The 27,998-nt window shown below is 47.4% G+C and overlaps 1 protein-coding gene across 1 annotated transcript in view; it reads right to left on the bottom strand.

Annotated features, from left to right (window-relative positions):
• The window catches only part of NaPi-III (Na[+]-dependent inorganic phosphate cotransporter type III), a 241,285-nt gene that overhangs the window by 212,434 nt on the left and 853 nt on the right, over positions 1-27,998 (bottom strand). The gene's annotated exons all lie outside the window — the stretch shown is intronic.

Below are 27,998 nucleotides of genomic sequence, written 5' to 3'. Positions count from 1 at the left end.
GCTTATTGGGCGGTAATTTGACGGTAACGACTTGTCCCCTGTTTTAAAAATAGGAGTTACATTAGCCATCTTCCACATATCAGACACTACACCTGTTTGAAGAGATAAATTAAAAATATTAGTTAATGGTTCACAGAGTTCCATTTTGCATTCCTTAAGAACCCTTGAAAAAACCTCATCAGGACCCGGCGACTTATTTTGCTTCAGTCTGTCTATCTGCCTCACAACCATCTCACTAGTGACTGTGATGTTACATAATTTATCTTCTTCTAGCCCACTGTAAAAATTAATTACTGGAATATTGTTAGTGTCTTCCTGTGTAAAAACTGAGAGAAAATAATTATTTAAAATCAAGCACATTTCATTCTCATTGTCAGTAAGGTGCCCATAGTTATTTTTAAGGGGACCTATCTTATCTCTAACTTTTGTTCTATAGACCTGGAAAAAACTTTTTGGGTTAGTTTTAGAATCCCTAGCAACTTTAATTTCATAGTCCCTTTTAGCTTTTCTTATCCCCTTTTTAATGTCCCTCTTAATGTCAATATACTGATTTATAAGATGACCCTCACCTCTTTTGATACGCCTATAAATTCCTTTCTTATGCCCTAGTAGATATTTGAGCCTATTATTCATCCATTTTGGGTCATTTCTATTTGATCTAATTTCTTTATATGGGCTAAACGCTCTTTGAGCCAAGGGTCTCTGAGCCTATGGGAACAAACATATAATGATGGGCAAGTTCTCCATATTTTCTAGACTTTTGGGACTCCCTGAAGCTGGCGGCTGCCCCTCCTTCCTCCCTGGTGTATTGGAGATAGGTATCAGCCAAGGTAGATGCACATGTATAGTCCCACACCACCTGCTTCCCATCTGTCCAGGCTTGAAGGGTGATACCATCTGGACGCTTCTGGCTGCCATCAGATCTGCATAGTTGGGGTGGCTCCCTTACTGCTGGGCATCCAGCTGTTGTGAGGCTCCTCTTGATAATGTTATTAACCTCCTCATGTCTTGCAATCTTTCCCTCGGATTTACGGCACACAAGACCATGGTACCCGAATCGGTCTGCTGCTCCACTGCCACAAATACACCTGTGTTCGGCGAGAATAGGGGCGGCAAGTCGAAGGGCAACACCGATGCGGATGGTCTGTGGGTCGAGACGTGTGCCAAGGCTGGAGTTGGGAACAGCCAACAGAAAGTCCCCAGCATGAGGGGCTCTCACTGCCAGGAGGCGGGCTCTATCCTTCCCTGACACACTCTGAAGCATTGTTGAGGCAATATTTTCCACTATTGGACCATCCCAGTGCGATTGTTTGTAGTTGTTGGGGGGAGCAGGTCTGGCTCCAGAGCCCGTTAGATTATCCCAGATCATTGCTCCGTCAATGAATTTTTGGTCCTGGACTCCTATCTTGTCCCTAAGATGTTCAGGGAGAATCGCTGCTACAAGCTCTCTGGATGCAATACACGAGGACAGAAAAGTAGGTAACGCAATCTGTGATGACTTGCGGACACCAATGCCTCCTAGTCTGACTGGAAGTGTAGCTTGGTTCCACTGCCCGTCTTCTAGAGTAAGGTTAAGTACTTTCGTAAAAATCTGCCTCAGAATACTGTCATATTCGTGCAGTATAGGGTTATCATATGAAGGTGCACATCTTAGGAAATATGTCAACCTGGGCAGAGTCAAGCACTTTGTGAGAAGGTACAAGGCATCGTGGGTATCCAGATTGCCTATTCGTTGTTCCATTCTCCTTAACTCTTCCAATTTCTTCCTGAGAATTGTGTCAATGGCATTGCTTCCCAGAGGTGCTCCTAGCAAGACACTATTTGTGGGGGCAATGACTGCTGCTCCTGGTAGTTTTGATCTCACTGCATTTATCACTGCATTTATATATATATATATATATATATATATATATATATATATATATATATATATATATATATATATATATATATATATATATATATATATATATATACCAGGATTTAGCTTAAAACATTACGTTAATTTAAGTTAGGTGAGGTGAGGTGACTAAGTTAGTTTAGGTTAGGTCAGGTTTCTAAGTTAGGTTATGTTAGGTCAGGTTTCGAAGCTTGGTTAGGTTGGGTGAGGTTACTAAGTTAGGTTAGGTTAGGTCAGGTTTCTAAGTTAGGTTAGGCTAGGTCAGGTTGCTAAGTTAGGTTAGGCTAAGTTAGGTTACTAAGTTAGGTTAGGCTAGGTCAGGTTTCTAAATTAGGTTAGGCTAGGTCAGGTTACTAAGTTAGGTTAGGTTTGGTCAGGTTACTAAATTAGGTTAAGTTAGGTCAGGTTTCTAAGTTAGGTTAGGTTAGGTCAGGTTTCTAAGTTAGGTTAAGTTAGGTCAGGCTACTAAGTTAGGTTAGGCTAGGTCAGGTTACTAAGTTAGGTTAGGTTTCTAAGTTAGGTTAGGCTAGGTCAGGTTACTTAGGTGAGGCTAGGTCAGGTTACTAAGTTAGGTTAGGTTAAGTCAGGTTTCTAAGTTAGGTTAGGCTAGGTCAGGTTACTAAGTTAGGTTAGGTTAGGTCAGGTTACTAAGTTAGGTTAGGTTAGGTCAGGTTACTAAGTTAGGTTAGGTTAGGTCAGGTTTCTAAGTTAGGTTAGGCTAGGTCAGGTTAATAAGTTAGGTTAGGCTAGGTCAGGTTACTAAGTTAGGTTAGGTTAGGTCAGGTTACTAAGTTAGGTTAGGCTAGGTCAGTTTACTAAGTTAGGTTAGGCTAGGTCAGGTTACTAAGTTAGGTTAGGTTTCTAAGTTAGGTTAGGTTAGGTCAGGTTACTAAGTTAGGTTAAGTTAGGTCAGGTTACTAAGTTAGGTTAGGCTAGGTCAGGTTACTAAGTTAGGTTAGGTTTGGTCAGGTTACTAAATTAGGTTAGGTTAGGTCAGGTTTCTAAGTTAGGTTAGGTTAGGTCAAGTTTCTAAGTTAGGTTAAGTTAGGTCAGGTTACTAAGTTAGGCTAGGCTAGGTCAGGTTACTAAGTTAGGTTAAGTTAGGTCAGGTTACTAAGTTAGGTTAGGTCAGGTTACTAAGTTAGGTTAGATTAGGTCAGGTTTGTAAGTTAGGTTAGGCTAGGTCAAGTTACTTAGTTGGGTTAGGCTAGGTCAGGTTACTAAGTTAGGTTAGGTTAGGTCAGGTTTCTAATTTAGGTTAGGCTAGGTCAGGTTACTAATTTAGGTTAGGTTAGGTCAGGTTACTAAATTAGGTTAGGTTAGGTCAGGTTACTAAGTTAGGTTAGGTTAGGTGAGGTTTCTAAGTTAGGTTAGGTTAGGTCAGGTTTCTAAGTTAGGTTAGGCTAGGTCAGGTTACTAAGTTAGGTTAGGCTAGGTCAAGTTACTAAGTTAGGTTAGGTTAGGTCAGGTTACTAAGTTAGATTAGGTTAGGTCAGGTTACTAAGTTAGGCTAGGTCAGGTTACTAAGTTAGGTTAGGTTAGGTCAGGTTACTAAGTTTGGTTAGGTTAGGTCAGGTTACTAAGTTAGGTTAGGTTAGGTCAGGTCACTAAGTTAGGTTAGGTTAGGTCAGGTTACTAAGTTAGGTTAGGTTAGGTCAGGCTACTAAGTTAGGTTAGGTTAGGTCAGGTTACTAAGTTATTTTAGGTTAGGTCAGGTTTCTAAGTTAGGATAGGCTAGGTCAGGTTACTAAGTTAGGTTAGGTTAGGTCAAGTTTCAAAGTTAGGTTAGGTTAGGTCAGGTTACTAAGTTAGGTTAGGCCATGTCAGGTTACTAAGTTAGGTTAGGTTAGGTCAGGTTTCTAAGTTAGGTTAGGTTAGGTCAGGTTACTAAGTTAGGTTAGGCTAGGTCAGGTTAATAAATTAGGTTAGGCTTGGTCAGGTTACTAAGTTAGGTTAGGTTAGGTCAGGTTTCTAAGTTAGGTTAGGTTAGGTCAGGTTACTAAGTTAGGTTAGGTTAGGTCAGGTTACTAAGTTAGGGTAGGTTAGGTCAGGTTTCTAAGTTAGGTTAGGTTAGGTCAGGTTTCTAAGTTAGGTTAGGTTAGGTCAGGTTTCTAAGTTAGGTTAGGTTAGGTCAAGTTACTAAGTTAGGTTAGGTTAGGTCAGGTTACTAAATTAGTTTAGGCTAGGTCAGGTTACTAAGTTAGGTTAGGTTAGGTCAGGTTTCTAAGTTAGGTTTGGTTAGGTCAGGTTATTAAGTTAGGTTAGGTTAGGTCAGGTTACTAAGTTAGGTTAGGTTAGGTCAGGTTTCTAAGTTAGGTTAGCTTAGGTCAGGTTTCTAAGTTAGGTTAGGCTAGATCAGGTTACTAAGTTAGGTTAGGTTAGGTCAGGTTTCTAAGTTAGGTTAGGCAAGGTCAGGTTACTAAGTTAGGTTAGGCTAGATCAGGTTACTAAGTTAGGTTAGGCTAGGTCAGGTTACTAAGTTAGGTTAGGCTAGGTCAAGTTACTAAATTAGGTTAGGCTGGTCAGGTTACTAAGTTAGGTTAGGTTAGGTCAGGTTTCTAAATTAGGTTAGGTTAGGTCAGGTTTCTAAGTTAGGTTAGGCTAGGTCAGGTTACTAAGTTAGGTTAGGTTAGGTCAGGTTTCTAAGTTAGGTTAGGTTAGGTCAGGTTACTAAGTTAGGTTAGGTTAGGTCAGGTTACTAAATTAGGTTAGGCTAGGTCAGGTTACTAAGTTAGGTTAGGTTAGGTCAGGTTTCTAAGTTAGTTTCTAAGTTAGGTTAGGTTAGGTCAGGTTATTAAGTTAGGTTAGGTTAGGTCAGGTTACTAAGTTAGGTTAGGCTAGGCCAGGTTACTAAGTTAGGTTAGGCTAGGCCAGGTTACTAAGTTAGGTTAGGCTAGGCCAGGTTACTAAGTTAGGTTAGGCTAGGCCAGGTTTCTAAGTTAGGTTAGGCTAGGCCAGGTTACTAAGTTAGGTTAGGCTAGGCCAGCTTACTAAGTTAGGTTAGGCTAGGCCAGGTTACTAAGTTAAGTTAGGCTAGGCCAGGTTACTAAGTTAGGTTAGGCTAGGCCAGGTTACTAAGTTAGGTTAGGCTAGGCCAGGTTACTAAGTTAGGTTAGGCTAGGTCAGATTACTAAGTTAGGTTAGGCTAGGCCAGGTTACTAAGTTAGGTTAGGCTAGGCCAGGTTACTAAGTTAGGTTAGGCTAGGCCAGGTTACTAAGTTAGGTTAGGCTAGGCCAGGTTACTAAGTTAGGTTAGGCTAGGCCAGGTTACTAAGTTAGGTTAGGCTAGGCCAGGTTACTAAGTTAGGTTAGGCTAGGCCAGGTTACTAAGTTAGGTTAGGCTAGGCCAGGTTACTAAGTTAGGTTAGGCTAGGCCAGGTTACTAAGTTAGGTTAGGCTAGGCCAGGTTACTAAGTTAGGTTAGGCTAGGCCAGGTTACTAAGTTAGGTTAGGCTAGGCCAGGTTACTAAGTTAGGTTAGGCTAGGCCAGGTTACTAAGTTAGGTTAGGCTAGGCCAGGTTACTAAGTTAGGTTAGGCTAGGCCAGGTTACTAAGTTAGGTTAGGCTAGGCCAGGTTACTAAGTTAGGTTAGGCTAGGCCAGGTTACTAAGTTAGGTTAGGTTAGGTCAGGTTTCTAAGTTAGGTTAGGTTAGGTCAGGTTTCTAAGTTAGGTTAGGCTAGATCAGGTTACTAAGTTAGGTTAGGTTAGGTGAGGTTTCTAAGTTAGGTTAGACTAGGTCAGGTTACTAAGTTAGGTTAGGCTAGGCCAGGTTACTAAGTTACGTTAGGCTAGGCCAGGTTACTAAGTTAGGTTAGGTCCAAAACCAAAGATCTTCGTATCCTTGTCAATGAAAAAAAAATATTGTGTAAAGGATTTTTGGGGGGAAAAGTCTAAATTTTTGCGGGAATTCTGCCTATTCGACACTGAGCTTTAACACCACAAGACGGGCAGCAAACAGCGGCTGCACTCCGGCTGTGATCTTCTCAACAACATCACTTCACCTCAGATCATTTATTACTGGGAGGACTCGAATCTGGAACATGTTCGTACATTATAATAATAATAATAATAATAATAATAATAATAATAATAATAATAATAATAATAATAATAATAATAATAATAATAATAATAATAATCTTTATTCCAACATGTATAAGGTATACAGAAAGTCGCCTGTTATGCAGAATATTTCCCGCAACTTAAGTCAGTTATGTTCCCAAGATGCGACCCACACCTGTCAACTAACACTCAGGTACCTATTTTACTGATAGGTGAACAAGGGACAGCAGGTGTCTTAAGGAAACACGTCCTAAGGTTTCCACCCATACCGGGGATCAAACCGCGGACATCACTGTGAAAGGTGAATGCGCTAGCAATCAAGCTGGCCTACAGATGTCCCCAACTTCGCCCTTATTCTCTATTTGTATATCTCGTAACAATAGAATTTTTTTCAAATGAGCGAAGGTAGGTAATAGCTCTTAGCTTGTACACAAAGTTAGGAACCTTAACTTGACTCTGTAAAAGAAGGACGTCCTGTTCCTTCCAGATACTCTCCCCACGGACGTGGGGGTCCCCTGGTCATCTTAGGGACGTCCCTGCTCCTCCCACAGATGTACGTGACCTACACCAGCTACTTCACTTCACCCACTGACTCAGGTAACTGCAAGCTGTATGTTTTTGTTGTTATTGTGGTTACAACTGGTAGTCCAGCAGTGAAGAGGCGGGGTCATGAGCTATGAATCGACCCCTGCAACCATAGTTAAGTGAGTACACTTAGGTGAGTACACACACACACAGGCAGGATCCATACGTAGCTTTAAGAAGAGATACGACAAAGATCATGGAGCAGGGAGAGAGTGGACCTAGTAGCGACTAGCGAAGAGGCGAGGGCTAGAAGCTGTGAATCAACCCCTGCAACCACAAATTGGTGAGTACACACACACACATACTAAGTAATCATACCAATGTGAAGTCTAAACCCGTGTGGGCCATGCAACACAATCATACAACCTAATTCTTCTCATCTAGTCTGCCCACATACATGGTTAATTTAATATGCAATTACACAAATAATTCTTCGCATTTCAGGCCTTTCCCAGAGTACGCAGCACCAGCACAGAGCCCACGCCTGAGAAAACATCACAAACTAAAAAAAAAAAAGAAAAAAAACAGAGATTCGCCGTGAGACAATTCCAGCAACTAAGTGAACTGACGTACGAAGTAAAAATAAAGGAATTGAATCACATGACGCTGGCAGAGGGACCCCGGAGACATGTTTACGATGTACATGATACTCAGAGGTTTCCACGGAGAATGCAGCAAGAGTGTTTTAAAGGAGGGGACTGGAGGGAAGAATGGCATAGATGGAAGCTGCAGACCCATCCCAAAAGAAAAAATACAGTGGAATCATCTGTATGTAAAACACACACCAGAGAAATACCAGTTGTGTACCTTGAACAACACGTGTGCGGACAATTTCTATCTTGGTAACATTTTCTGTCGTGATACCAATTTCTATCCTGGTACCAGGGGAGAAACAGCGACGGACCCAGCGAGGAGAACCCTCAGAGGAATCCCCGACCAGGACCAGAGGAGTCCTCGACCAGGACCAGAGGAGTCCTCGACCAGGACCAGAGGAGTCCTCGACCAGGACCAGAGGAGTCCTCGACCAGGACCAGAGGAGTCCTCGACCAGGACCAGAGGAGTCCTCGACCAGGACCAGAGAAGTCCTCGACCAGTGCCAGAGGAGTCCTCGACCAGGACCAGAAAAGTCCTCGACCAGTGCCAGAGGAGTCCGATGAAAATAAATGGTATAAAATACAGACACAATAGAAACCTAAACACATATGCAGTTTAATGTGATCCTTTATTGACAACGTTTCGCCCACACAGTGGGCTTTTTCAAGTCACAAACAGATCTACCTGGTGTGGAAGGTACACGAGTATTTATAAGAACATAGAACACTGCAGAAGGTCTGCTCACAACTTGTCCAATACCCCTTCCAAGCTACCCAAGATTTTAGACTCTATAACCCCACTCGGTACATCATCAGATGCAGCATTCTCCACCTGACCTCAACATTCTGAACCTGACTATAAATACTCGCGTATCTTCCACCCCAGGTAGATCTGTTTATGACTTGAAAAAGCCCACTGTGTGGGCGAAACATTGTCAATAAAGGATCACATTAAACTGCATATGTGTTTATGTTTCCACCAGAGGAGTCCCCAGCCAGGATAAGACAGATACATGGAACCAACAGAGATGACATTTGTCATCCATCTTGCAACACTGGAACTGACCTCCAGTGTCAAGTAAGGCAACAGTGGCACTTCCCCGTTCCATGGTACATTACCCTATTCCAGACTACTATCCCTCCCTTTTCCCCAACCAAAGTTTCGCCTTAAAGCCAGGCAGGATGTTTTAAGCTGTACTGATGACTTAGTCACAGTGAACACTCACAAATTACTTACGTTGATGGTTCTGTTCACGAGTCCACTGGTGCAGCTGGTAGTGCCAATGTTGTCAAACAGAGTGATTGCTCTGATCAAGAAATTGGCGCTTATATAAACGCCAGTCTTCATGCCTTTGCTTCCGACTCTTCCCCAACTCCGACTGAGGGACTTATTACCTCATCTTGTGTATATAGTTCTACTGTCTTCCAATTATGTCCTTGAATTTGTATTGATAAAGCCACTGGAGGGCGAAACATCTACAATAAAGATACCCAGATGTTGCACATGTGTCTAATTCTTCATCTTGTCGATATTGAATACCATACACATATAACTTCCTAGCCCTTAAGGAACAAAAAAGGCACAATACCGTGACTGTAACAATACACAAATAACCCGAACATATAAAATGGTATAAAATACCGACAGGTTGTTAGGTAAGACACACATGCAACAGTTAGGTATCTTTATTTCGAAACGTTTCGCCTACACAGTAGGCTTCTTCAGTCGAGTACAGAAAAGTTGATAGAAGCAGGAGAGACTTGAAGACGATGTAATCAGTCCATCACCCTTAAAGTTTTGAGGTGGTCAGTCCCTCAGTCTGGAGAAGAGTTTTGTTCCATAGTATGAAACAATGTTTCATATTGTTTTCATATTGTTTCAGACTATGGAACAACACTCTTCTTCAGACTGAGGGACTGACCACCTCAAAACTTCAAGGGTGATGGACTGATTACATCGTCTTCAAGTATCTTCTGCTTCTATCAACTTTTCTGTACTCGACTGAAGAAGCCTACTGTGTAGGAGAAACGTTTCGAAGTAAAGATACCTAACTGCTGCATATGTGTCTTACCTAACAACCCGAACATAGGAGAGAGAAGCTCGTGATGACGTTTCGGTCTGACTTGGACCATTTACAAGTCTGACTAACACATGAAGGTGAGGGAGCCCACCACACCAATACTAACCCCACCACCCTCGTAAGGTATTACCTGTTGGAGGTTCCGTGGGCCATCACCTAGACCTGGGAGGTGGCCTGATCAATCCTGTTTCCCATGCTAGCAGCTCGCATTCCACGCCTCACAGACTTCAACCCAAGAAAAATTTATAAATTGAAGTAAAGGAAGATTGGGGAATTAAGTAAATTTTCACTGTATATATACTAAGATATATACACCTCTCTTGTATACTGTATATCCTTCGTTATATGATTCCCTAAGTTGAGCTCTTGGTCATCTGAGAGAGACATTTACCCGGCTAGCCGCTCCACCTGAAGCTTTATTTGTAAGTTTATAAACATTAGATGAGCTGATCAGCTTTAAAAGTACATAAACATAATATAAATTGATTCGTAGAAGGATACGCTTGTTTAAAGGAGAGTTGGAATACGTTTATAATGAACCAGGGAATTGAATGCTGGAGGAAGGAAATGGGAAGACGTATTTACGGAGTAATGAGAGAGGGACCCTGGTAGTGGTGGGTCAACACAAGTGGTGGGTCAACACAAGTGGTGGGTCAACACAAGTGGTGAGTTAACACAAGTGGTGGGTTAACACAAGTGGTGGGTCAACGCAAGTGGTGGGTCAACACAAGTGGTGGGTCAACACACACACACACACACACACACACACACACACACACACACACACACACACACACACACACACACACACACACACACACACACACACACACACACACACACACACACACACAAAGCCTCCCCCCTCCCTAAATTTTCTCTGGCATAAATGTTAGTGGCACAGTTGTTAAACAAAAGTTTTAACACAAAGGCCCTGGCACCCAGTTTTGTGGCTCAAAATGGCATCTTGTCAGCGTAAAATACTCCGAGTTGTTGACATTTCTTTGATGTGCCGAGACGCATCTCTACTGACACTTAAAATACTTGGAATTATAACATGAGAGAGAGAGAGAGAGAGAGAGAGAGAGTCCATAAGGAACCCCATGGGGTATATATACATATATACATATATACATATGTATATACTTACCTACATGTACTCACCGATATAGGATTGCAAGGTTCAATCTTAGCTCCTGGTCCTGCCTCTCAACTTGTCATTTGCCAGATTAACTCTCTCCATCACCAGGCATCAGCACCAGGCACCTTCACCAGGCATCAGCACCAGGCACCATCACCAGTCATTAACACCAGCCACCATCACCAGGCATCAGCACCAGGCACCATCACCAGGCATCAACACCAGCTACCATCACCAGGCATCAGCACCAGGCATCATCACCAGGAATCAACACCAGCTACCATCACCAGGCATCAGCACCAGGCACCATCACCAGGCATCAGCACCAGGCACCATCACCAGGCATCAACACCAGCCACCATCACCAGGCATCAGCACCAGGCACCATCACCAGGCATCAACACCAGCTACCATCACCAGGCATCAGCACCAGGCACCATCACCAGGCATCAGCACCAGGCACCATCACCAGTCATTAACACCAGCCACCATCACCAGGCATCAGCACCAGGCACCATCACCAGGCATCAACACCAGCTACCATCACCAGGCATCAGCACCAGGCGCCATCACCAGGCATCAGCACCAGGCACCTTCACCAGGTATCAGCACCAGGCACCATCACCAGGCATCAACACCAGCTACCATCACCAGGCATCAGCACCAGGCACCATCACCAGGCATCAGCACCAGGCACCATCACCAGTCATTAACACCAGCCACCATCACCAGGCATCAGCACCAGGCACCATCACCAGGCATCAACACCAGCTACCATCACCAGGCATCAGCACCAGGCACCATCACCAGGCATCAGCACCAGGCACCTTCACCAGGCATCAGCACCAGGCACCATCACCAGGCATCAACACCAGCTACCATCACCAGGCATCAGCACCAGGCACCTTCACCAGGCATCAGCACCAGGCACCTTCACCAGGCATCAGCACCAGGCACCATCACCAGTCATTAACACCAGCCACCATCACCAGGCATCAGCACCAGGCATCATCACCAGGGATCAGGACCATATACCATCACCAGGCATCAGCACCAGGTATCATCACCAGGGATCAGAACCATATACCATCACCAGGCATCAGCACCAGGCACCATCACCAGGCATCAGCACCGGGCACCATCACTTGGCATTAACACCAGCCACCATCACCAGGCAGCAGCACCAGGCATCATCACCAGGCATCAGCACCAGGCATCATCACCAGGGATCAGGACCATATACCATCACCAGGCATCAGCACCAGGTATCATCACCAGGGATCAGAACCTTATACCATCACCAGGCATCAGCACCAGGCACCATCACCAGGCATCAGCACCAGGCACCATCACCACGGATCAGCACCAGGAACCATCACCAGGGATCAGCAACAAGCACCATCGCCAGGCATCAACAACCATCACCAGGCATCAGCACCAGGCACCATCACCAGGCATCAGCACCAGGCACCATCACCAGGCATCAACACCAGCCATCATCGCCAGGCATCAGCACCAGGCATCATCACCAGACACCATCACCAGGCACCATCACCAGGGATCAGCACCAGCCACCATCATCAGGCATCAGCACCAGGCACCATCACCAGGCATCAACACCAGGCACCATCACCAGGCATCAGCACCAGGCACCATCACCAGGCATCATCACCAGGTATCAGCACCAGGCACCATCACCAGGCACCATCACCAGGAATCAGCACCAGCCACCATCATCAGGCATCAGAACCAGGCACCATCACCAGGAATCAGCACCAGCCACCATTATCAGGCATCAACACCAGGCTCCATCACCAGGCATCAGCACCAGGCACCATCACCAAGCATCAACACCAGCCATCATCACCAGGCATCAGCACCAGGTACCATCACCAGGCATCAGCACCAGGTACCATCACCAGACATTAGCACCAGGCACCATCACTAGGGATCAGCACCATCACCAGTCACCAGCACCAGGCACCATCACCAGGCATCAGCACTAGGCACCTTCACCAGGCATCAGCACCAAGCACCATCACCAGGGATCAGCACCAGGCACCATCACCAGGCATCAGCACCAGGCACCATCACCAGCCATCAGCACCAGGCACCTTCACCAGGCATCAGCACCAAGCACCATCACCAGGGATCAGCACCAGGCACCATCACCAGGCATCAGCACCATCGCCAGGCATCAGCCCATCAACAGGTATCAGCACTAGGAACCATCACCAGGCATCAGCACCAGGCACCATCACCAGGCATCAGCAGTAGGCACCATCACGAGGCATCATCACCAGGGATCAGCACCATCACCAGGCACCAGCACCAGGCATCAGTACCAGGCACCTTCACCAGGAATCAGCACCAAGCACCATTACCAGGGATCATCACCAGGCACCATCACCAGGCATCAGCACCAGGCACCATCACAAAGCACCATCACCAGGCACTATCACCAGACACCATCACCAGGGACCATCACCAGGCACCATCACCAGGCACCATCACCAGGGACCATCACCAGACACCATCACCAGGCACCATCACCAGACACCATCACCAGGCACCATCACCAGGCACCATCACCAGACACCATCACCAGGCACCATCACCCGGCACCATCACCAGGCACCATCACCAGACACCATCACCAGGCACCATCACCAGGCACCATCACCAGGCACCATCACAAGGCACTATCACGAAGCACCATCACCAGGCACCATCACCAGACACCATCACCAGGCACCATCACCAGACACCATCACCAGGCACCATCACCCGGCACCATCACCGGGCACCATCACCAGACACCATCACCAGGCACCATCACCAGGCACCATCACCAGGCACCATCACAAAGCACTATCACGAAGCACCATCACCAGGCACCATCACCAGGCACCATCACCAGGCATCATCACCAGACACCATCACCAGACACCATCACCAGGCACCATCAGGCACCATCACGAAGCACCATCACCATACACCATCACCAGGCACCATCACCAGGCACCATCACCAGACACCATCACCAGGTACCATCACCAGGCACCATCACGAAGCACCATCACCAGGCACCATCACCAGACACCATCACCAGACACCATCACCAGGCACCATCACCAGGCACCATCACCAGGCACCATCACCAGACACCATCACCAGGTACCATCACCAGGCACCATCACGAAGCACCATCACCAGGCACCATCACCAGACACCATCACCAGACACCATCACCAGGCACCATCACCAAGCACCATCACCAGGCACCATCACCAAGTACCATCACCAGGCACCGTCACCAAGCACCATCACCAGGCACCATCACCAGACACCATCACCAGGTACCATCACCAGGCACCATCACGAAGCACCATCACCAGGCACCATCACCAGTCACCATCACCAGACACCATCACCAGGCACCATCACCAAGCACCATCACCAGGCACTATCACCAAGCACCATCACCAGGCACCGTCACCAAGCACCACCAACAGGCACCGTCACCAAGCACCATCACCAGGCACCATCACCAGACACCATCACCAGGCACCATCACCAGACACCATGCTGCTGGTGCTGGCAGCGCACGCTGCTGCTGCTGGTGCTGCGGCGCTGCTGCTGGTGCTGCACGCTGCTGCTGCTGCTGGTGCTGCAACGCTGCTGCTGGTGTTGCTGCCAACAGCAAGCAGCAGCAAGCTGCTGCTGCTGGTGCTGCGCAACGCTGCTGCTGGTGTTGCTGCTGTTTGTCGCAACGCGCTGCTGCTGCTGCTGGCTGATTGCAGCAGCGCAGCAGCAGCGGAGCAGCAGCAGCAGCAACAGCAGCAACAAGCAAGCAAGCAGCGCTGCTGCTCGCAATAGCAGCTGCTGGTGCCGCTGGGAGCAGCAGCAGCAAGCACGCTGCTGGTGCCGCTGCAACGCAGCAGGCAGCAGCACAACAGCAGCAGCAGCAGCAACAGCAGCAGCAGCAGCGGCAGCAAGCAGCAGCAACAGCAGCAGCAACAGCTCAACATGCTGGCTGGCTGCCGCCAGCGGCAGCAGCGGCAGGCGAGCTGCTGCTGCTGCTGCTGGTGGCGCTTGCTTGGTTTGGCAACGCTGCTGGTGCTGCTAGCAGCAGCAGCAGCTGCTGGTGCTGCTGCTTCGCAGCACGGCAGCAGGCAGGCAGCAAGCAGCAGCAACAGCTAGCAACGCTGTTGTCATCATCATGGCAGCAGCAGCAGCAACAGTTGCTGCTGCTGGTGCTGCAAAGCAGTGCGGTTGGTTGTTGCTGCTGGTGCTGCCTGGCAACGTTGGCAGCAGCAGCAACAGCTGCAGCAGCAGCTGCTGCTGCTGCTAGCAGCGGCAGCAGCAGCAGCAGCAGCAGCAGCAACAGCACGCTAAGCGTTGCAACGCTGCTGCTGCTGCTGGTGCCAGTTGGCAGCAGCGTTTGCTGCCGCTGTTGCGCAGCAGCAGCAAGCGCTACTGCAACAAGGCACGGGCTGATGCTGGTGCTGCTGCAGCAGCAGCGAGCGCTGCTGGTGCTGCCCGCAGCAACGCAGCTGCTGCTGGCTGCTGCGCAGCAGCAGCAGCAAGGCGGCAGCGTTGGCTGCTGCTGCTGCCGGTGCCGCAACGCAGCATTTGCTGCTTGCTAACGCTAACAGCAACGGCAGGCCTGTAACAGCAACGGCTCGTACGGCAACTGCTGTTTGCAACAACATGCTGCCCAGCAGCAGCAGCCAGCTGCTGGTGCTGCAAGCAACGTTTTGGCAGCAACAGCAGCAACTAAGGCAGCAACAGCAGCAGCAAGCAGCAACGCTACAGCACTTTGCTGGTGCTGCGCCAAGCAGCAGCAGCGCGGCTGCTGCTGGTGCTGCAACAGCAACGCAACTGCTGGTGCTGCAGGCAGCAAGCAACGTTTGGCAAGCGTTGCTGCTAACGTTAACAAGCAGCAGCAACGCGCGCTTAGCAAGCAGCAGCAGCAACAAGCTCTAGGCAACGGATTGGCACTTCTGCACGCAGCAGCAGCGCAGCTGCTGGTGCTTTCTGCTGCTGCTGCTGGTGCTGCCAGCAGGCAGCAGCAAGGCTTGGTTAATTGCTAACAACAGCAGCAGCAGCAACTAAGCAGCAACAGCAGCAGCAGCAACAACAACAACAAGCTGCTTAAGCTGCCGGTGCTGCAATAGCAGGCAGCAAGCGTGCTGGTGCTGCTGCTGCTGCTGGTGGTGCTGCAACAGCAGCAGCAGCAGCGTAATTGATGCTGCAGCTGGCAACAGCAGCAGCAGCAGCAGCAGCAGCAGCTGCTGCTAGCTGCTGGTGCTGCTTAGCAGCAGCAGCAGGCGCGCTGGTGCTGCCAGCAGCAGCAGCAGCGCTGACAACGCTAGCTGCTGCTGGTGCTGCGCAGCAAGCGCGCTGCTGGTGCTGCCTAACGGTTGGCAGCAGCAACAGCAGCTGCTGCAAGCAGCAGCGCAGCAGCGCTGCTGCTGCTGCAAGCAGCGATTGGCAGCTTGCTGCTTGCTGGTGCTGCGCAACAGCAGCTGCTGCTGCAGCAGCAGCTAACGAACTGCTGGTGCTGCGCAACGGTTGGCTTGGTTGCTGCTGCCCAGCTGCTGGTGCTGCTGCGCAGCAGCAAGCGCTGCTGGTGCTGCTACGCACTTGCGATTAACTTGCTGCTGCTGCTGGTGCTGCTCGCAACTGCACTGCTGCTAGCAGCAGCAGCACGCTGCTGCTGCTGCTGCTCAACGGTTGGCTAACGGTTCTGCTGCTGCTGGTGCTGCTGCAACGCTGCCGCTGGTGCTGCTGCAGCAGCAGCAGCAGGCAGCTGCTGGTGCTGCAGCAGCAAGCAGCAGCGCAGCAGCAGCAGCAGCAGCAGCAACAGCAGCAGCAGCAGCAGCAGCAGGCAGCAACGCAAGCTGCTGGTGCTGCGCCAAGCAGCAACGGCTGCTGGTGCTGCCAGCAGCGCTGCTGGTGCTACAGCAGGCGCTGCTGGTGCTGCGCAGGCAGCTGCTGGTGCTGCGGCAGCAGGCAGCTGCTGCTGCTGCTGCTGCTGCTGCTGCTGCTGCTGGCAGGCAGGCAGCAGCAGGCAGGCAGCAGCAACTGCTGCTGCTGCTGCTGCTGGCAGCGGCGCTGGTTGCTGCTGCTGCTGCAGGCAGCAGCTGCTGCTGCTGCTGCTGCTGGCAGCAGCGGCTGCACGCAGCAGCAGGCAACGCTGCTGCTGCTGCTGCTGCTGCTGCTGCTGCTGCTGCTTGGCGGCAGCGGCGGCGGCGGCGGTCGCTCGCTGCTGCTGCTGCCAGCAGGCGCGGCGCTGCTGCTGCAGCAAGCTGCTGCTGCTGCTGCTGGCTGCTGGTGCTGCTGCTGCTGCGGCAGCAGCAGCTGCTGCTGCTGCTGCTGCTGCTGCTGCGCGGCGGCGCTGCTGCTGCTGCTGCTGCTGCGGCAGCGCTGCTGCTGCTGCTGCTGCTGCTGCTGCTGCTGCTGCGCAGCGGCGGCGGCGGCGGCAGGCGGCAGCAGCGGCAGCAGGCACGGCAAGGCGGCAGCAACGGCTGCTGCTGCTGCTGCTGCTGCTGCTGCTTGGCAGGCGGCGGCGGCAGGCGCGCTGCTGCTGCTGCTGCTGCTGCTGCTGCTGCTGCTGGCAGCAGGCAGCGGCGGCGGCAGCAGCGCGCTGCTGCTGCTGCTGCTGCTGCTGCTGCTGCTGCGGCGGCGGCGGCGGCGCTGCTGCTGCTGCTGCTGCAGGCGGCGGCAGCAGCTGCTGCTGGTGCTGCTGCTGCTGCTGCTGCTGGCAGAGCAGCGGCAGCAGCAGCAGCCAACAAGGCGCTGCAGCCAGCAGCAGCTACTGCTGCTGCTGCTGCTGCTGCTGCTGCTGCTGCTGCTGCTGCTGCTGGTGCTGCTGCTGCTGCTGCTGCTGCTGCTGGTTGCTGCTGCTGCTGCTGCTGCTGGCGGTGGTGCTGCTACTGCTGCTGCTGCTGGTGCTGCTGCTGCTGCTTAACTGCTGTTGCTGCTGCTGCTGCTGCTGCTGGCGGTGTGCTGCTGCTGCTGCTGCTGCTACTACTACTACTACTACTACTACTACTACTACTACTACTACTACTACTACTGCTACTACTACTAGTACTACCTCACAGCACGTCGAACATCATCACTACTTTCATGACCAGCAAATTCCATGTCTACAGCCACGCCCACACTTAACCACCACCACTACCACCACCACCACTACCACCACCACCACTACCGCCACCACTACCACCATTACAACCACCACCACTACCACCACTACCACCATAACCACCACCACTACCACCATAACCACCACCACTACCACCACAACCACTACCACAACCACTACCACAACCACTACCACCACCACCACAACCACCACCACCACCACCACCACAACCACTACCACCACCACCACAACCACCACCACCACCACCACCACAACCACTACCACCACCACCACTACCACCATAACCACCACCACTACCACCACCACCACTACCGCCACCACTACCACCATTACAACCACCACCACTACCACCACTACCACCACCACCACCACCACTACCACCACCACAACCACTACCACCACTACCACCACAACCACTACCACCACCACCACAACCACCACCACCACAACCACCACCACCACCACAACCACCACCACCACAACCACCACCACCACCACCACCACTTATGCTTCAGTAATTCCAACTCTTTGGAGTCCTCTTCATATAAGTCTCCCCTGTCATGTTTATTACACAGATACCCCCCCCCCAGTGGGCGAAAGTTCTCTCAAATAAAGACACCGGACTGAGGAAGTCATCCTTTAGCGAAACGTTACCACAATAAAGATTCCCAAATGTGACAAAGGTTCCTAATTCATCAAAGGTACCAGAGTTTTACACATGTGTCTTATCCATCAACAATAATTATAATAACATCGACCAAAAACAAACATGACAACGACAGCTTTTCGAGTATCTATATAACAAACATAAACAACGACAGCAAAGCAACAAAGAATAACAAACACAGCACCAAGCCTGAAGGCCACTCTGACATTACCAACAGGCAAAGGTGAGCGCAAGGACACTAACAACGGAGAGTAACGAGAACTGATGTTGACCAGTAACGGTAAGCAGAAGCCTGGAGTAGAATGGTTAATTAGGTTTGAGCCAAGGAAGAGGAGGGTAGTTCCAATTCCTTTGATCAAGTGGTGCACAAGAAACTAGCCACTACCATCCACAGGATGGATATGAGGTGCACAATAAACTAGCCACTACCATCCACAGGATGGATATGAGGTACACAATAAACTAGCCACTACCATCTACAGGATGGATATGAGGTACACAATAAACTAGCCACTACCATCCACAGGATGGATATGAGGTACACAATAAACTAGCCACTACCATCCACAGGATGGATATGAGGTACACAATAAACTAGCCACTACCATCCACAGGATGGATATGAGGTACACAATAAACTAGCCACTACCATCCACAGGATGGATATGAGGTACACAATAAACTAGCCACTACCATCCACAGGATGGATATGAGGTACACAATAAACTAGCCACTATCATCCACAGGATGGATATGAGGTACACAATAAACTAGCCACTACCATCCACAGGATGGATATGAGGTACACAATAAACTAGCCACTACCATCCACAGGATGGATATGAGGTACACAATAAACTAGCACAGTTTTATCTATGTGTATGTGTATGTCTGTTTATAACACACACACACACACACACACACACGCACACACAGACACACACACACACACACACACACACACACACACACACACACACACACACACACACACACACACACACACACACACACACACACACACACAGGAGAGATATGGGGGACATGATAACGACATACAAAATACTGAGAGGAATTGACAAGGTGGACAAAGACAGGATGTTCCAGAGATTGGACACAGTAACAAGGGGAAACAGTTGGAAGCTGAAGACACAGATGAATCACAGGGATGTTAGGAAGTATTTCTTCAGCCACAGAGTAGTCAGTAAGTGGAATAGTTTGGGAAGCGATGTAGTGGAGGCAGGATCCATACATAGCTTTAAGCAGAGGTATGATAAAGCTCACGGCTCAGGGAGAGTGACCTAGTAGCGATCAGTGAAGAGGCGGGGCCAGGAGCTCGGACTCGACCCCCGCAACCTCAACTAGGTGAGTACTAGGTGAGGTGAGTACACACACACACACACACAGTTTGCAGATGATGTGAAGTTAATGAGAAGAATCAAATCGGATGAGGATCAGGGAGGACTACAAAGAGACCTGGACAGGCTACAAGCCTGGTCCAGCAACTGGCTCCTTGAATTTAACCCTGCCAAATGCAAAGTCATGAAGATTGGGGAAGGGCAAAGAAGACCGCAGACACAATATAGTTTAGATGGCCAAAGACTGCAAACCTCACTCAAGGAAAAAGATCTGGGGGTGAGTATAACACCGAGCATATCTCCTGAGGCGCACATCAATCAGATAACTGCTGCAGCATACGGGCGCCTGGCAAACCTACGGATAGCGTTCCGATACCTCAGTAAGGATTCGTTTAAGACTCTGTATACCATCTACGTCAGCCCCACACTGGAGTATGCAGCACCAGTTTGGAATCCATACCTAGTCAAGCACGTCAAGAAATTAGAGAAAGTGCAAAGGTTTGCAACAAGACTAGTCCCAGAGCTACGGGGATTGTCCTACGAAGAAAGGTTGAGGGAAATCGGCCTGACGACACTGGAGGCCAGGAGGGTCAGGGGAGACATGATAACGACATATAAAATACTGCGCGGAATAGACAAGGTGGACAAAGACGGGATGTTCCAGAGAAAGGACACAGACACAAGAGGTCACAATTGGAAGTTGAAGACTCAGATGAATCAAAGGGATGTTAGGAAGTATTTCTTCAGTCATAGAGTAGTCAGGCCGTGGAATAGCCTAGAAAGTGAAGTAGTGGAGGCGGGAACCATACATAGTTTTAAGGCGAGGTATGATAAAGCTCATGGGGCAGGGAGAGAGAGGACCTAGTAGCAATCAGCAAAGAGGCGGGGCCAGGAGCTGTGACTCGACCCCTGCAACCACAAATAGGTGAGTACAAATAGGTGAGTACACACACACACACAACACACGCACACACAGACACACACACACACACACACACACACACACGCACACACACACACACAAACACACACACACACACACACACACACACACACACACACACACACACACACACGCACACACACACACACAAACACACACACACACACACACACACACACACGCACACACACACACACAAACACACACACACACACACACACACACACACACACACACACACACACACACACACACACACACACACAAACACACACACACACACACACACACACACACACACACACACACACACACACGAGGCCCGATACATTTCTAAACGATGGAACTTAAAATGCGGGGCCAAGAGCCACGACTCAACCCCTTGATATATATCAAGGATTATGTCACATAACACGTCTATTAAAAAAATAATTAAAACAATAAATTCATAACATAATTTACATTACCAGGAAATTAGACCGTGAAATTAGAGAATAATGCAAAATGACATTTGAGAATGTATTTATAAAACTGACTTATAATGACATTATGGTGAACCTTAAAACCTTGACAGAAAACTGAGATGGAGCAGCACTGACATAATTATTATATATACAGTGAGAACAACCAAGTTCTAATACCAGTCGAAATATTACCTTGAGTGTCTCATGACGTTAATACCCAAACATGTTTACCAACTTTGTTTATGTTACACCTGTTTATTACGCCCTCATATATATATATATATATATACATATATATATATATATATATATATATATATATATATGTATGTATGTATTTGGAGTTCCTCCTCCTTTATGCAACATTTCAAACTCCTGATGATGTGCTGATTGCAAAACGAAAAGCCTAGAGCTATCATTCAACTCTCCCCGTGATTGTTTTGCATATATATATATATATATATATATATATATATATATATATATATACATATATATATATATATATATATATATATATATATATATATATATTTTTTTTTTTTTATTATCACACCGGCCGATTCCCACCAAGGCAGGGTGGCCCGAAAAAGAAAAACTTTCACCATCATTCACTCCATCACTGTCTTGCCAGAAGGGTGCTTTACACTACAGTTTTTAAACTGCAACATTAACACCCCTCCTTCAGAGTGCAGGCACTGTACTTCCCATCTCCAGGACTCAAGTCCGGCCTGCCGGTTTCCCTGAATCCCTTCATAAATGTTACTTTGCTCACACTCCAACAGCACGTCAAGTATTAAAAACCATTTGTCTCCATTCACTCCTATCAAACACGCTCACGCATGCCTGCTGGAAGTCCAAGCCCCTCGCACACAAAACCTCCTTTACCCCCTCCCTCCAACCCTTCCTAGGCCGACCCCTACCCCGCCTTCCTTCCACTACAGACTGATACACTCTTGAAGTCATTCTGTTTCGCTCCATTCTCTCTACATGTCCGAACCACCTCAACAACCCTTCCTCAGCCCTCTGGACAACAGTTTTGGTAATCCCGCACCTCCTCCTAACTTCCAAACTACGAATTCTCTGCATTATATTCACACCACACATTGCCCTCAGACATGACATCTCCACTGCCTCCAGCCTTCTCCTCGCTGCAACATTCATCACCCACGCTTCACACCCATATAAGAGCGTTGGTAAAACTATACTCTCATACATTCCCCTCTTTGCCTCCAAGGACAAAGTTCTTTGTCTCCACAGACTCCTAAGTGCACCACTCACTCTTTTTCCCTCATCAATTCTATGATTCACCTCATCTTTCATAGACCCATCCGCTGACACGTCCACTCCCAAATATCTGAATACGTTCACCTCCTCCATACTCTCTCCCTCCAATCTGATATTCAATCTTTCATCACCTAATCTTTTTGTTATCCTCATAACCTTACTCTTTCCTGTATTCACCTTTAATTTTCTTCTTTTGCACACCCTACCAAATTCATCCACCAATCTCTGCAACTTCTCTTCAGAATCTCCCAAGAGCACAGTGTCATCAGCAAAGAGCAGCTGTGACAACTCCCACTTTGTGTGTGATTCTTTATCTTTTAACTCCACGCCTCTTGCCAAGACCCTCGCATTTACTTCTCTTACAACCCCATCTATAAATATATTAAACAACCACGGTGACATCACACATCCTTGTCTAAGGCCTACTTTTACTGGGAAAAAATTTCCTTCTTTCCTACATACTCTAACTTGAGCCTCACTATCCTCGTAAAAACTCTTCACTGCTTTCAGTAACCTACCTCCTACACCATACACTTGCAACATCTGCCACATTGCCCCCCTATCCACCCTGTCATACGCCTTTTCCAAATCCATAAATGCCACAAAGACCTCTTTAGCCTTATCTAAATACTGTTCACTTATATGTTTCACTGTAAACACCTGGTCCACACACCCCCTACCTTTCCTAAAGCCTCCTTGTTCATCTGCTATCCTATTCTCCGTCTTACTCTTAATTCTTTCAATTATAACTCTACCATACACTTTACCAGGTACACTCAACAGACTTATCCCCCTATAATTTTTGCACTCTCTTTTATCCCCTTTGCCTTTATACAAAGGAACTATGCATGCTCTCTGCCAATCCCTAGGTACCTTACCCTCTTCCATACATTTATTAAATAATTGCTCCAACCACTCCAAAACTATATCCCCACCTGCTTTTAACATTTCTATCTTTATCCCATCAATCCCGGCTGCCTTACCCCCTTTCATTTTACCTACTGCCTCACGAACTTCCCCCACACTCACAACTGGCTCTTCCTCACTCCTACAAGATGTTATTCCTCCTTGCCCTATACACGAAATCACAGCTTCCCTATCTTCATCAACATTTAACAATTCCTCAAAATATTCCTTCCATCTTCCCAATACCTCTAACTCTCCATTTAATAACTCTCCTCTCCTATTTTTAACTGACAAATCCATTTGTTCTCTAGGCTTTCTTAACTTGTTAATCTCACTCCAAAACTTTTTCTTATTTTCAACAAAATTTGTTGATAACATCTCACCCACTCTCTCATTTGCTCTCTTTTTACATTGCTTCACCACTCTCTTAACTTCTCTCTTTTTCTCCATATACTCTTCCCTCCTTGCATCACTTCTACTTTGTAAAAACTTCTCATATGCTAACTTTTTCTCCCTTACTACTCTCTTTACATCATCATTCCACCAATCGCTCCTCTTCCCTCCTGCACCCACTTTCCTGTAACCACAAACTTCTGCTGAACACTCTAACACTACATTTTTAAACCTACCCCATACCTCTTCGACCCCATTGCCTATGCTCTCATTAGCCCATCTATCCTCCAATAGCTGTTTATATCTTACCCTAACTGCCTCCTCTTTTAGTTTATAAACCTTCACCTCTCTCTTCCCTGATGCTTCTATTCTCCTTGTATCCCATCTACCTTTTACTCTCAGTGTAGCTACAACTAGAAATCTACCTTTTACTCTCAGTGTAGCTACAACTAGAAAGTGATCTGATATATCTGTGGCCCCTCTATAAACATGTACATCCTGAAGTCTACTCAACAGTCTTTTATCTACCAATACATAATCCAACAAACTACTGTCATTTCGCCCTACATCATATCGTGTATACTTATTTATCCTCTTTTTCTTAAAATATGTATTACCTATAACTAAACCCCTTTCTATACAAAGTTCAATCAAAGGGCTCCCATTATCATTTACACCTGGCACCCCAAACTTACCTACCACACCCTCTCTAAAAGTTTCTCCTACTTTAGCATTCAAGTCCCCTACCACAATTACTCTCTCACTTGGTTCAAAGGCTCCTATACATTCACTTAACATCTCCCAAAATCTCTCTCTCTCCTCTGCATTCCTCTCTTCTCCAGGTGCATACACGCTTATTATGACCCACTTCTCGCATCCAACCTTTACTTTAATCCACATAATTCTTGAATTTACACATTCATATTCTCTTTTCTCCTTCCATAACTGATCATTTAACATTACTGCTATCCCTTCCTTTGCTCTAACTCTCTCAGATACTCCAGATTTAATCCCATTTATTTCCCCCCACTGAAACTCTCCTACCCCCTTCAGCTTTGTTTCGCTTAGGGCCAGGACATCCAACTTCTTTTCATTCATAACATCAGCAATCATCTGTTTCTTGTCATCCGCACTACATCCACGCACATTTAAGCAACCCAGTTTTATAAAGTTTTTCTTCTTCTCTTTTTTAGTAATTGTATACAGGAGAAGGGGTTACTAGCCCATTGCATGCGAAATATACACAAACACTGATTTCTGGCTGAAGGAGACTCGAACCTACGAACTTTAGGACAAGGTACGCAGTGCTTTACCAATCTACCCACACTGTACAATACCTTGGCGTGTAGCTTGCGCTACACGTTTGATCCAAGGCAGCCAGCTTTCAGGGAGAAGGCTTACAGATTTTCATCTCATCCCCTGTATGCATCAGCCTTACTTGGTAAAGCACTGCGTACCTTGTCCTAAGGTTCGTATGTTCGAGTCTCCTTCAGCCAGAGATCAGTGTTCATATATATAAAATATATATATATATATATATATATATATATATATATATATATATATATATATATATATATATATATATATATATATATATATATAAATACTTGTAGGCAAGAGTTGCGTGTGAGGGTGAGTTACGAAGGAATGTGTAAAGCAGTAAGGAACGGAGGCAGTTTTCAGTGACCTTGAACACAGATCTGCGTCATTAACAACACACACACACGACTTACAATCAATTAAGGTGACCTATGAAAGCGACGTAGAACCATGGTCACAACACCTAGTTGGTGGCTGGAGAGTGGACATTATCCACGGAGGAGCGCTAAGCCCGTAAGGGTCATCCAGCGCCAGGGTAACGAGAGGTGATGAGGATGACTTGAGCGTTTTACTCTCAATATTTATATTGTTATTAAGTAATAATATATATATAGATTTTGAGAGTCACCGCCGCCAGTGGACAGGTGACTCACCTAATTATCACCTGATGAACATCCATCATTAATTTCAAGAAAACTTTTATATAAATTACTATTATTATTATTATTATTATTATTATTATTATTATTATTATTATTATTATTATTATTATGCAGCGTTATATAGCTCTTTGGAGAATAAGTCGTTCAGGTGTGATCCTAGGAAAGGGTGAGGGTAACTCTAATGCCTTGGATGAAGAACCCCTTACCAACATTAGAGACCGACAGACACATCCACAGAAAAGGTCTGTGTAAGTTACTGTGAGTGAACAACTGTGATGATGATCCCTGAGTCACTGTCATAATTAACACTGCCTTAATTATATACTACACTCACCATGCACTCATCATGCACTCATCACGCACTCACCACGTACTCACCATGCACTCATCATGCACTCACCACGCACTTACCATGCACTCACCATGTACTCCATGTCTCTCCTTCCTATTCCTCTGAAGACATGTGTGTGTGTGTGTGTGTGTGTGTGTGTGTGTGTGTGTGTGTGTGTGTATGTGTGTGTGTGTGTGTGTGTGTGTGTGTGTGTGTGTGTGTGTGTGTGTGTGTGTGTGTGTGTGTGTGTGTGTGTGAACAGACTACAATACGCCTGTAACAAGCTAAACATGGTTCATAAAAACCTAGGTCACTACCACGGCAGGTGCGCCACATTAACTTGCCAACACCCATCACATAATTTTCTTGGGCTAAAACATAATTTGGATCTACTACACAGGATCAACGAGTCAGATATTCTTACCTGGCTGTCACCAACAATAATATTAACTGAATAAGATATTCATTCAATTAATATTATATTAAACGAATTAATATTATATTAATTCAGTTAATATTATATTAATTCAAGTAATATTATATTAATTCACGTAATATTATATTTCAATTAATATTATATTATTTAAAAAAATATTAAATTTCAGTATTTTCATAAGAGAGCTCTAAACCCAAAGGGTTTACGACCAAATAGGGAGGCAACTTAGCAGGCAATCAGGGAAGGGAAGGGTTGTTCCAGTTCCTATGAATAAGGGAGCTTCAGTAGTATCAAGGCACTATCCTTCCCCCTCTGAAGTGGATGTGAACACTTGTTTGGTGTTGGCAACACTGGTGTAGCAGAGGATGCTGGCAACACTGGTGTAGCAGAGGATGCTGGCAACACTGGTATAGCAGGGGATGCTGGCAATACTGGTATAGTAGGGGATGCTGGCAACACTGGTATAGCAGGGGATGCTGGCAACACTGGTATAGCAGGGGATGCTGGCAATACTGGTATAGCAGAGGATGCTGGCAACACTGGTATAGCAGGGGATGCTGGCAACACTGGTATAGCAGGGAATGCTGGCAATACTGGTATAGCAGGGGATGCTGGCAACACTGGTATAGCAGGGGATGCTGGCAACATTGGTATAGCACGGGATACTGGCAACACTGGTATAGCAGGGGATGCTGGCAACACTGGTATAGCAGGGGATGCTGGCAACACTGGTGTAGCAGAGGATGCTGGCAACACTGGTATAGCAGGGGATGCTGGCAACATTGGTATAGCAGGGGATGCTGGCAACACTGGTATAGCAGAGGATGCTGGCAACACTGGTATAGCAGGGGATGCTGGCAACACTGGTATAGCTGGGGATGCTGGCAATACTGGTATAGTAGGGGATGCTGGCAACACTGGTATAGCAGGGGATGCTGGCAACACTGGTATAGCAGGGGATGCTGGCAATACTGGTATAGTAGGGGATGCTGGCAACACTGGTATAACATGGGATGCTGGCAACACTGGTATAGCAGGGGATGCTGGCAACACTGGTATAGCACGGGATGCTGGCAACACTGGTATAGCAGGGGATGCTGGCAACATTGGTATAGCAGGGGATGCTGGCAACATTGGTATAGCAGGGGATGCTGGCAACACTGGTATAGCAGGGGATGCTGGCAACATTGGTATAGCAGGGGATGCTGGCAACATTGGTATAGCAGGGGATGCTGGCAACACTGGTATAGCAGGGGATGCTGGCAACACTGGTATAGCACGGGATGCTGGCAACACTGGTATAGCACGGGATGCTGGCAACACTGGTATAGCAGGGGATGCTGGCAACACTGGTATAGCAGGGGATGCTGGCAACATTGGTATAGCAGGGGATGCTGGCAACACTGGTATAGCAGGGGATGCTGGCAATACTGGTATAGTAGGGGATGCTGGCAACACTGGTATAACAGGAGATGCTGGCAACACTGGTATAGCAGGGGATGCTGGCAACACTGGTATAGCAGGGGATGCTGGCAACACTGGTATAGCACGGGATGCTGGCAACACTGGTATAGCAGGGGATGCTGGCAACACTGGTATAGCAGGGGATGCTGGCAACACTGGTATAGCACGGGATGCTGGCAACACTGGTATAGCACGAGATGCTGGCAACACTGGTATAGCAGGGG

This window comes from Cherax quadricarinatus, chromosome 35 (genome assembly GCF_038502225.1).
Source record: "Cherax quadricarinatus isolate ZL_2023a chromosome 35, ASM3850222v1, whole genome shotgun sequence".
Lineage (NCBI taxonomy): Eukaryota > Metazoa > Arthropoda > Malacostraca > Decapoda > Parastacidae > Cherax > Cherax quadricarinatus.
This window is presented reverse-complemented; position numbering and strand designations above follow the sequence as displayed.